Source organism: Amblyomma americanum, chromosome 1 (genome assembly GCF_052857255.1).
Source record: "Amblyomma americanum isolate KBUSLIRL-KWMA chromosome 1, ASM5285725v1, whole genome shotgun sequence".
Taxonomy (NCBI): Eukaryota; Metazoa; Arthropoda; class Arachnida; order Ixodida; family Ixodidae; genus Amblyomma; species Amblyomma americanum.
In genome coordinates, this window is record NC_135497.1 from 142,625,935 (window position 1) to 142,635,045 (window position 9,111).

Below are 9,111 nucleotides of genomic sequence, written 5' to 3' on the forward strand. Positions count from 1 at the left end.
GCAGCGCTCCGGCACGGGCCTCAAGCAGCAATGCGCTTCCCAGGCCGTTGTCAAAAATATTTTCGGGTCCGATGCTGTTTTTGCACTTGCGGTACACAGCCAGTGTCGGTTTTTCCGCGAGCGCCTGCAGCCATTGGCGATTCTCTTTTTCCTGGATCCGTCTCCTTGCCTCCTGTTTCCATGCCGTTGCCGATTCGGCACTTATGGGTGTCTGGAAAAGTCCATACTTGCCTTCTATCTTGTGGAGGCGCTTCAGCCATGTAGTGCGTAGGCATGTCGCAGCGAGGTATTCAAAGACCCGCCTTGCCCACCGGTTGCGGCTCATGAACTGCAGTCGACCGCGGTACTCCAGCTTGCTGTATGCCTCCCTTGCCTCAAAACTAGACCATCCCAGGTCGCCTTGAATGACTGCATTGGCCACCCGTCCATGACATCCGACTGCAGTGCGGCCGACCTCTGTTTGTCTGCGCTCTAACCAATTTCTGGTGGCTGATGGGAGGCAGACCACCGCGTTGGCGAATGTGAGTCCTGGCACGCGCGCGAGCTTCCAGAGGTCGCGGACCATGGTGCTGGTGGCACCCCCACAGGCACCGACGTCGGAGGATGCATTGCGCTCGAAGTGCAGATCGACGGACTTGGCCTCGTGCAGTCTTAACAGGTCAGTCTCAGCACACAAATTTATGCCCAGGTATTTATACGATCTGTCGACTGTCAGGGTCTCTTCATTCAACATCAGCGATAGCTGATCAGTCGCCTCGCCTGCCAGCTGAACAACCCTGCATTTTCGCTGGTTGAACTTGAGGCCAAGGCTTCGCAGCTCCGCGGCACAAACGTCTAGCATTTCTTGCACATCCTCTGTGTTTTCTCCCATAATTACCAAATCATCAGCAAAGGCAAGACCCGGCAGTCGGCTGGAGTTGTCAATTCCTGTGGTGCTGTACTTAAGGCCGAATCCCAGGTTTGCCCGCAGGAGTGCCTTTTCCAGTCCGGACACATACAGGAGGTAGAGGAGGGGAGACAATGGGCATCCCTGCCGAAGCCCCCTGTGTACGTAGACCCGTTCCAAATGCACATTGCCAAAAACGGCTGTGACTACGTTTTCCCTGTACAACCTCTTTATCGTCTCGAGAAGTGGTGGTGCCATTCCCAGAGTACCAAGGCGATGGAAGAGAGTTTCGTGCGGGACATTATCATAAGCCTTTTCGACGTCCAGAAAGCAGCAGATGAGTCTCCTTCCTTCCTTCCTGGCAATGTCTGTACAGCTGGTGAGTACGAAGAGGTTGTCTTCTAGCCGTCTGCCCGGACGAAACCCATTCTGCAGCTCCGTTAGGACGTGCGCTGATTCTGCCCATCCGCTGATCCAGGCTTTCAAGACTTGCATGAAAACTCGGTACACCACGCTGGTGCCCGTGAGTGCCCGGTAGTCGCCGATGTGGGCTGCATTGCCGCCGGGCTTCAGCAGGAGCACCACCCTGCCTTTGCGCCAGCCCTCGGGTATGTCTCCGCCGTTAATAATGGTGGTAAACACCTCGGCCAGCTGTTCTCTCGAGTTTGGACCGAGTAGTTTTAGTAGGCGAGCTGGTATTCCATCGGGTCCCGTGGCTGTGCAAGCGCTGATGCGGCCCAGTGCCCGGTTCATGCCTGGCAGTGTGACCTCCCATGCGATGTCTGGTTGGTCCTGGGATGGAGCTGAGGGCGATGACCCTTCAAGCTTGTCCTCAGGCATGTAGGCCGGTGGCCCATAGAGGCCTGACAAGTAGTCCGTGACGTGCTGTTCAGGTCGGTGATGGGCTGTCCAGTGGCACTATCGACCATTTCTGTTGGCCCCACCCTTTCCCTGTCCAGGGAGCTGACATACCGCAAGAATTTATGAGCCACCGACTTGTCCTCTGCCCGCAGGGTTTGCATTTTCTTGAGATTTGCGGCAGCCAACTTCGCCTGCACCAGTGATTGCATTTCATGTTTGCGTTGCAGGTACATGTCCCACGCCACTGCTGCTGCGTCCTGGTCCTTATCTTTCACCGCCCTGCGATGGGCGCGGTTCGCGTCCCGGCGCGCTTGCCATGCGTCTGCCACCTGCCTGTCCCACCATGGCTTCTTGTAGGCTTGCCTATGTCCCTTGTGGACCTTGCCTCCTCTAGAAAGGTGCCTGCGGTGTCGCTCATTGTAACCCATTGTAGCCACCGTGGCCTAAGTTGCGGACGGTTGTTAAGAGATGGCGCTAGCTACTCTTTTATCTCCGCCAATGCGGGAGGCTGGTCAGGGTGGTGAGGTGCCGCGGCGGTAGCAGTATAGTGCCTAGAAATATACTGGCTAGTGTGGCAAGCGCGGGCTAGGCGAAGGTCCCGATGTCGATGATTTCCGCGGCGCCCGCTTGGTGCGCTGTTGTGCAGGTGGGTGTAAAGTGACTGGAACGGGAAAAGTACCGCAACCAGCCGCCATATTTGGTCCAGCGCCGCTTGCTGTGCACGCTTATCGCTGCCCATAAGAGGAAGTGCTACGTAAAGCTCCGCATTATCTGTGTGCCGGCGGCCGCGAGAAAGAAGCGAGTGGACGATTTATGGCGGCGAATGACCGCGTCACCGCGAAGAACGAATCGGGAGAGCGCGCGCGCTGGCCAGCCGGCGCGGCGGCGAGAGAAAACGAATGCGGTACTTTTCCCGTTCCAGTGACTTTAGGTGGGTGCATCTGCGTTGAATTCGCGCCGTGATACGCGCGCTCGGAGGAGCGCGAAGCAAACCATTTTTTTTGTATTAAGAGCACTCTTTTAAAAAAATATTTCGTAATATAAGAACTACGCGAGCTCGTTCACAGTGCGCACATTTTGCAGTACCAAATATAGATCAAATTGTTGACGTATTCTAGCAGTTTGCTTTCGCCCACAAAAAACACGATACTAACCATGCAACCGTTTTTTTATTTACTAAGCTCTCGAGAGCGAAATTATTTCAGAAAGTCTTAAGCCCCTTACCACATAGCCTTCATTTGACCATACTGAAGTAAAAATAAAGAATGACAATAAGGTTAATCAATAAACTGCACACTGGCTGAAGGAACGTGCGATATGTTCATTGCACTGGAAATTGAAATGTTGAAATCGAGAACATTATGGCAGTGAAATTTAAAGCGCCACCCTCGATTAATTTAAAATACACGCTGATATTCGGAAATTACTTTAAAGGGCAGATTTTGTGAAGGCGAATAATGAACTTAATATAAACTTCCCCAATCAGAGCATTTAAGAAACGCACAAAACTTGTATTGCTTTTAAAAAACTACTATAGTGACATACGTTAAGGTAATAATATTTCCGTTAAAAATCTTGGAACCGCTGTGCTTCACAATGCAGAACATAAAAAACAAGCATTTTCTTATTTCTTTCTCATGGAGAGCCTAACCCAGAATATTACGACAACGATTTAAAATAACTCCACCGATCTCAACAGCTTCCTTATAATTCAACTTGCCCACTTACCAGATAGCGAGATATTGAGAACTGAAGCTCGATGCCGCACGTAAAGACTGACATGCCCAAAGCATGCCAGCAATTTAACCTGTTTCTCATTTCCATGCAGAATAAACAAGCTTCTAAAAAGTTGTATCACTGTTTAAGCACTCCGTCGGATCGAGTCGAGCAACTGGTAATTACGTGCATCAGATCCACGGATATCTGAAAAAAAAATATAAAAACAAAAATCTGGTCGCCTCCATCTACTGCTGCTTCCTTTCTTCTTTCAATCCCTCCCTTATCCCTTCCCTTACGGCGCGGTTCAGGTGTCCAACGATATATGAGACAGATACTGCGCCATTTCCTTTCCCCCAAAACCAACTAATATTAATAATGCATTTACTGCACACATGAAACGTAAAGTACGTAATTTATTCACACAACAGTGTACAGTATTATATAACAAATCAAGGGCTACATAAAGACGACAAAGTAGAATTATTCATATTTCAGGCTACTGGCAGTGGCGCAATTTAAGGAGTTTTTGTCGCTGCCTTTGACCTTCTCTTTCCTTGTTCAGGTCCTTAACAAAAAATCTGAACACTAACAAGACAAAACTTGACCACTTCGGACACATTTTCCTTCTCATGGTTAGAGCAGCCAAGCTGCGACAGTGAGAATGAACGTAAGCACTTGGCGAAATCTAGCAAACTCTCTTCATGCAGAATATTTCTGCTGAAGAAGGCGGTGAATTCACCCTCGATTAGCTTGACTGCAGTGGACAGGGCGGAACTAGGTTAAACAAGCCCACCGTTGTCAAAATGAGCCGTCAAGTGAGAACTCTCATCCATGTTTGCGTCATTTGGTGCCACGCAAAGGCAAGATGCACACTTCGGGCATGCGTTTTTTTTTTCGATTGTCTTCCTCGCCACATATCCAGCAGCATAGTAGATCAAGGCAGCGTTACTTTTCCTTTCTACGTACCCGGCATGGTCATTTCTGAACAGAACACTATCAATTGCCTGCTCGACTTCATCAACATTTCCATAGTCAAATAAATCATCAATAATGTTCAAAGTGGCACTGCCTTGGTGCTAGACTGTGATACAGGTGCTTCACTCAAGAGTGCTTTAATAACATCTGGTGAGCAGTTCGTACCTCTCAGTGGTTTTTCCAGGTTATAAACGGCATTAAGTTAACAGTCACCAGAAACTTTGACACGGTAGGGTAGTCGTTACAACCGGATGACTGCCTTATAATGCCGAAAACGTTTTACAGTTTGTCCTGACTCAAACGCGATGTGAAGAAGTGGTTGTATCCTATACAGTGGAGCTAAGTTAAGATAGCAAGTCTAGTGTACTTCTTATCGTAACCCTTAGTCCACAAGCCGTGTTTTCAGTAAGAAATCCGCCCCCAGCTGGTTCTGCATGCCGCTGCCATGCGTCTAGGTAATGTAACAGATTTTCTAGGAATTTTTCATCTGCAGTATCGCTTCGCTAGCTGGTTCTCCATGCCGCTGCCATGCGTCTAGGTAATGTAAAAAATCTTCTAGGAATTTTTCATCTGCAGTATCGCTTGACTGTCACACACCGGTCCTGTAGCAATGTCTGTATGCTCGGAATCGGAAGGCTTCTGGAGTTTCTCCGATGCGCCTCCACGAGAGACGCAATGAGAGCTAATTAACCCACGTATCATCGCCGCGTCGACTGCAGAACACAACTCGGGATCCACCAGCTCAACATTTCGCTTCCGTTGTTTAGGTGCCGGTCCTTGGTCGCAAATGTTTCGCACATTCCTTTTCACCGTCTTTTTAGGCACAAGATGAGCTGGGTAATCTTCAAATACTGTAGGGGCAGCATCGGGCTTCAGGCGTGGCTTCTCCCGGGTGGGTTCGTTCATGACGCTGTTCACCGTCATCTTAAAAGATCTTTCGATACATTCGTTCACAAAATGTTTTTCGCACACGACAGCCTTGGGTGTAAGCCTTCCGTCTGCCGTCTTGATCTTATTTTCCCATTCAGCAAGCCGTGCTGTGTGCAGTGAACCGACACCTTTTCTTCGTTAGACCGATAACCGCTTCGACAGAACGGAACAAAACACGTCAAATCTTTGCATTACCTCTTAGCCTTTAACATCTCAGGACGTTTTTGCTCAAGTTTAACGTCTTCCAGCTTCACAATCGAAGAAATGATGCCTGTCGAACATTGGTTTCACACGCACTAAGCAATCGCGTGAGGCTGCGGCATTGGCGCGACAGCCGAGGACAGGCGCACCCACTCGACCGGCAGCGCCTAGTCTTTGCTAGTCTTTGCTGCTTTGCCAATGCCAAAGACTGATAAAATTTTTTGCAAAACTTGAAATATCTATAAGTAAAATTTGAAACACTTTATGTATAACATGACCATACCTCGGAATTGTCAAGTTGAGATTTTAAGCAATCGTCAAAAGTGTCTGCCACTCATATTAATAAGAGAGCAAGAGCTGCATTACAAACTATCCAACATTAAAATAACCATTAAATTGCAAAATCAAATAGCCCCAGTTGAAGGATGCATCGTGTTTCTGTAAATTCCAGTGGTTCCCGTTAAGCTGGTCCCAAGGCGTGATCCCAGTTCTTTTAACAGCACTTCAACGAACCTTAACAGAAGCACAAAGTTAGTGTACAAAGTGGCATGAAATTGTGACTGGTCATGCGCATGTCAAGGACCTCATTCCAATAGCAAGTGCCATACATAAATAAATATCGACACAGTAGTAAGGTTTATTAAAATGAACAAAAGCTTTTCCTTGATGCCAACCAATATGAATTTGCCAATTTTGAGTCTCTCTTTGTGACACTTATTGCAAAGTGAAATGTGCCTTCACAATTACTGCTGCTTATATGCATTTCTTACAATGTGACTTAATGAGAAAGTTGGCTTAGATCTGAAGAAAGCATATAAGTCTGAGTAGTGAAGGTACACAAATAAGGAATGAAAATATAATAAGCTGCAACAAACCAATTTATTTCATATTGAGACTGACGCTTGTGTCTCGTGCTTGTCAATTTTCTAGTTCACTTTCTCCATTTCGTGTCAACATCCCTTACGTACAGGTATCTGAAAGCTTTCCTAGCCCACTGCTTTTCCCCCGTTTTTATCAATCTCTCCTCAAATGCTATCTTACTGCTAGCTTCTCTGCTCTCGAATGATGCCCATCTCATATCACCCTGTGCCCCCTGATTTGGTGTACTGCCATTTGCTCCAAAAACTAGCCTTGCCTACGCCGCATTGTTTGATATCTAACCTTGCTTGAACATCTGGTCTGATGCACAGCACCGCATTGCCAAAAGTCTAGGCTAAGAACCATCACCCTTTTCCAGATCCCTCTTACCACTTCAGACCTATTTTGATTCCACAGTGCCCTATTTTTCATGACAGCTGCATTCCTACTAGCTTTATTCATTCACCGTTTCATCAGCCCTTTATTCACCGTTATTTATCCACATCCCAAGATACTTGTACTCATCCACTTCTAGTGTGAACCGCAAAAGCGCCATTTCCGAGCTCGAAAGTCGCGAACGAACAACCCGTACCGAGGACACCGTCGAAAACCTCACCGGAAAACGGCAACGGAAAGCAGTCACCCGACGCCAGCTAGCTAGCCAGGCCAACGGGCATTCCGACGAGATTGATGCCACGGTGGACTTTGTGAGTGCCTCAGAGAAGATTGGACTCTTCAAGGAAGATAAAAGCAGCATGCGGTCAACATTCTGCGAGTGCTGCGATATGCGAAATCAGCGCGCTTACGGTGCTGGTAAGCGGTGCTGCTTGCCCTACGTGCCGCACCGGTACCCTTGCGGTAGGCGAACCAGCGGAAAAGCGAAAAGGGCTTTCAGCTTTTCTTGAGCTGCATTGTGAAAATAGTGAGTGCCCAGCATCGGTACTTTCTGCTGTGCACACCTCAAGCCGCGTTGTGCCCAGTGAATTTGCGGGAAATCGGGACTATCCGAGTGGAAGCTCTCGCGACAGCTTCGCGTTCAACGTGATACTGGTGGTGGCTACGCGCGCTATTGGCATCGGGAACGAACAGCTGTCGCGATTTTGTGCTATTCTTGGCCTGCCAAACCCACTACATCACAAGAACTTTACTCCCATCAGCAAGAAAGTTCGTGTTGCGGCCATGAAAGTCGTGGCAGAAAACATGGAGAAGGACAAGGTTTTCACGAAAGAGATGGTGGGTGACACGGATACTGCGTTATGTTTGACGGTACTTGGCAAGAACGGGGCCACAAGAGCCAAAATGGAGTTGGCACCGCTGTGTCAGTAGACAGTGGTTTGTGCCTCGATTTTGACGTCCTGTCGAACTTCTGTCTTGCGTGCAGTCGGCACCAAGACCTTGGAAGTGAAGAGGAAGAAATCTGGCAGGCATTCCATGGCCGTTTGAGAGAAGAACACTGAATGCTCCTCTCACGCCATGGAAACAGAAGCAGCAGTGCAGATATGGAAGCGGACCCCTCATAGGAAACACCACTGTGCCTCATTAAATTTCTAAGTGATGGGGACAGTAGAGCTTTTAGTGCTGTATCTTAGGCAAAAGTGTATGGCAAAACCTCCATCGAGAAGGAGGATTGCACGAACCACGCGGCCAACCGCCTAAGCAATGCACTTAGGAAGTTGACGACACCTGTTCCACGTGGTGAGAAGTTGAAGGATACGCAGATCCAGAAGTTGCAAAACTACTACCGGATAGCGACCACAAGCAACAAGGGTGATGTCCAGAAAATGTATCGTGCCATTTGGGGATCATATTTTCACTCCTGTTCTACTAATAATTCTAATAGCCACAAGTTCAGCCCCAAAGGGGTGGAATCGTGGTGCAAGCACCGACGCGCTGAAGCGCCGGAACAGTCTGCACCGGACCACACCCCGCTTCTGGCAAAGGCACAGGGGCTAGCTCTGCTGCCGATATACAAGTGCCTCACCAAAGAAAAGCTGCTCACCCGCTGCTTGCAGGGGAAGACACAAAACGCAGCGGAGTCCCTGAACAGCAAAATCTGGCTGCTGTGCCCGAAAACCACGTTATCTTTCAGGACTGATGTGAAAACAGCAACTGCAGTTGCTGTTCTATGGTACAACAGGGGACATGCACACTTTGAAAAAGTGCTTGAGGAGCTTGGTGTGCTGCCACTTGAAGAGCTTGCTGTTTTGGGCAAATCCCGGAAGCAGAGAAGGGTGAAAAAAATGTCACTCCGCCAAGCCGCTGAAGCCCGAGCGCATCGCCGTAATATGATGAAGAGAGCACGCCTCACAGACTCTGTTCGAGAAAATCTTGAGGGGTCAACTTATGGGCCAGGGGAGTTCTAATGTACTTTGCAGTGTTTGTTTTATATTTCTCTATTTTGGAATAAAGTTTCATGTGCTTTTGTGAGATTTCTGAAAAATACAGATGTTTGAAACCTTCAAATGCAGTTTTCTCCATTTGTAGTTTTCAACAATTTTTATGTTTCGTGTGTAATAAGAACACAGCACACTACTAATACAGCACACACAGCACACCACAGCACACCACAGTGATAAGAGCACAGCACAGTAATAAGCACAGCGTCACGAACAACCAGCCGAACCGTCCAGGCACAGAACAGAGACCGCGTTCAGTCCAGAGCACGCACGAGCGACCGAGCG

At 48.4% G+C, this 9,111-nt stretch overlaps 1 pseudogene; it reads left to right on the top strand.

Moving 5' to 3' along the window:
* Positions 1-7,903: 7,903 nt before the first annotated feature.
* Positions 7,904-8,793, top strand: LOC144113767 (uncharacterized; annotated as a pseudogene).
* Positions 8,794-9,111: the final 318 nt, after the last annotated feature.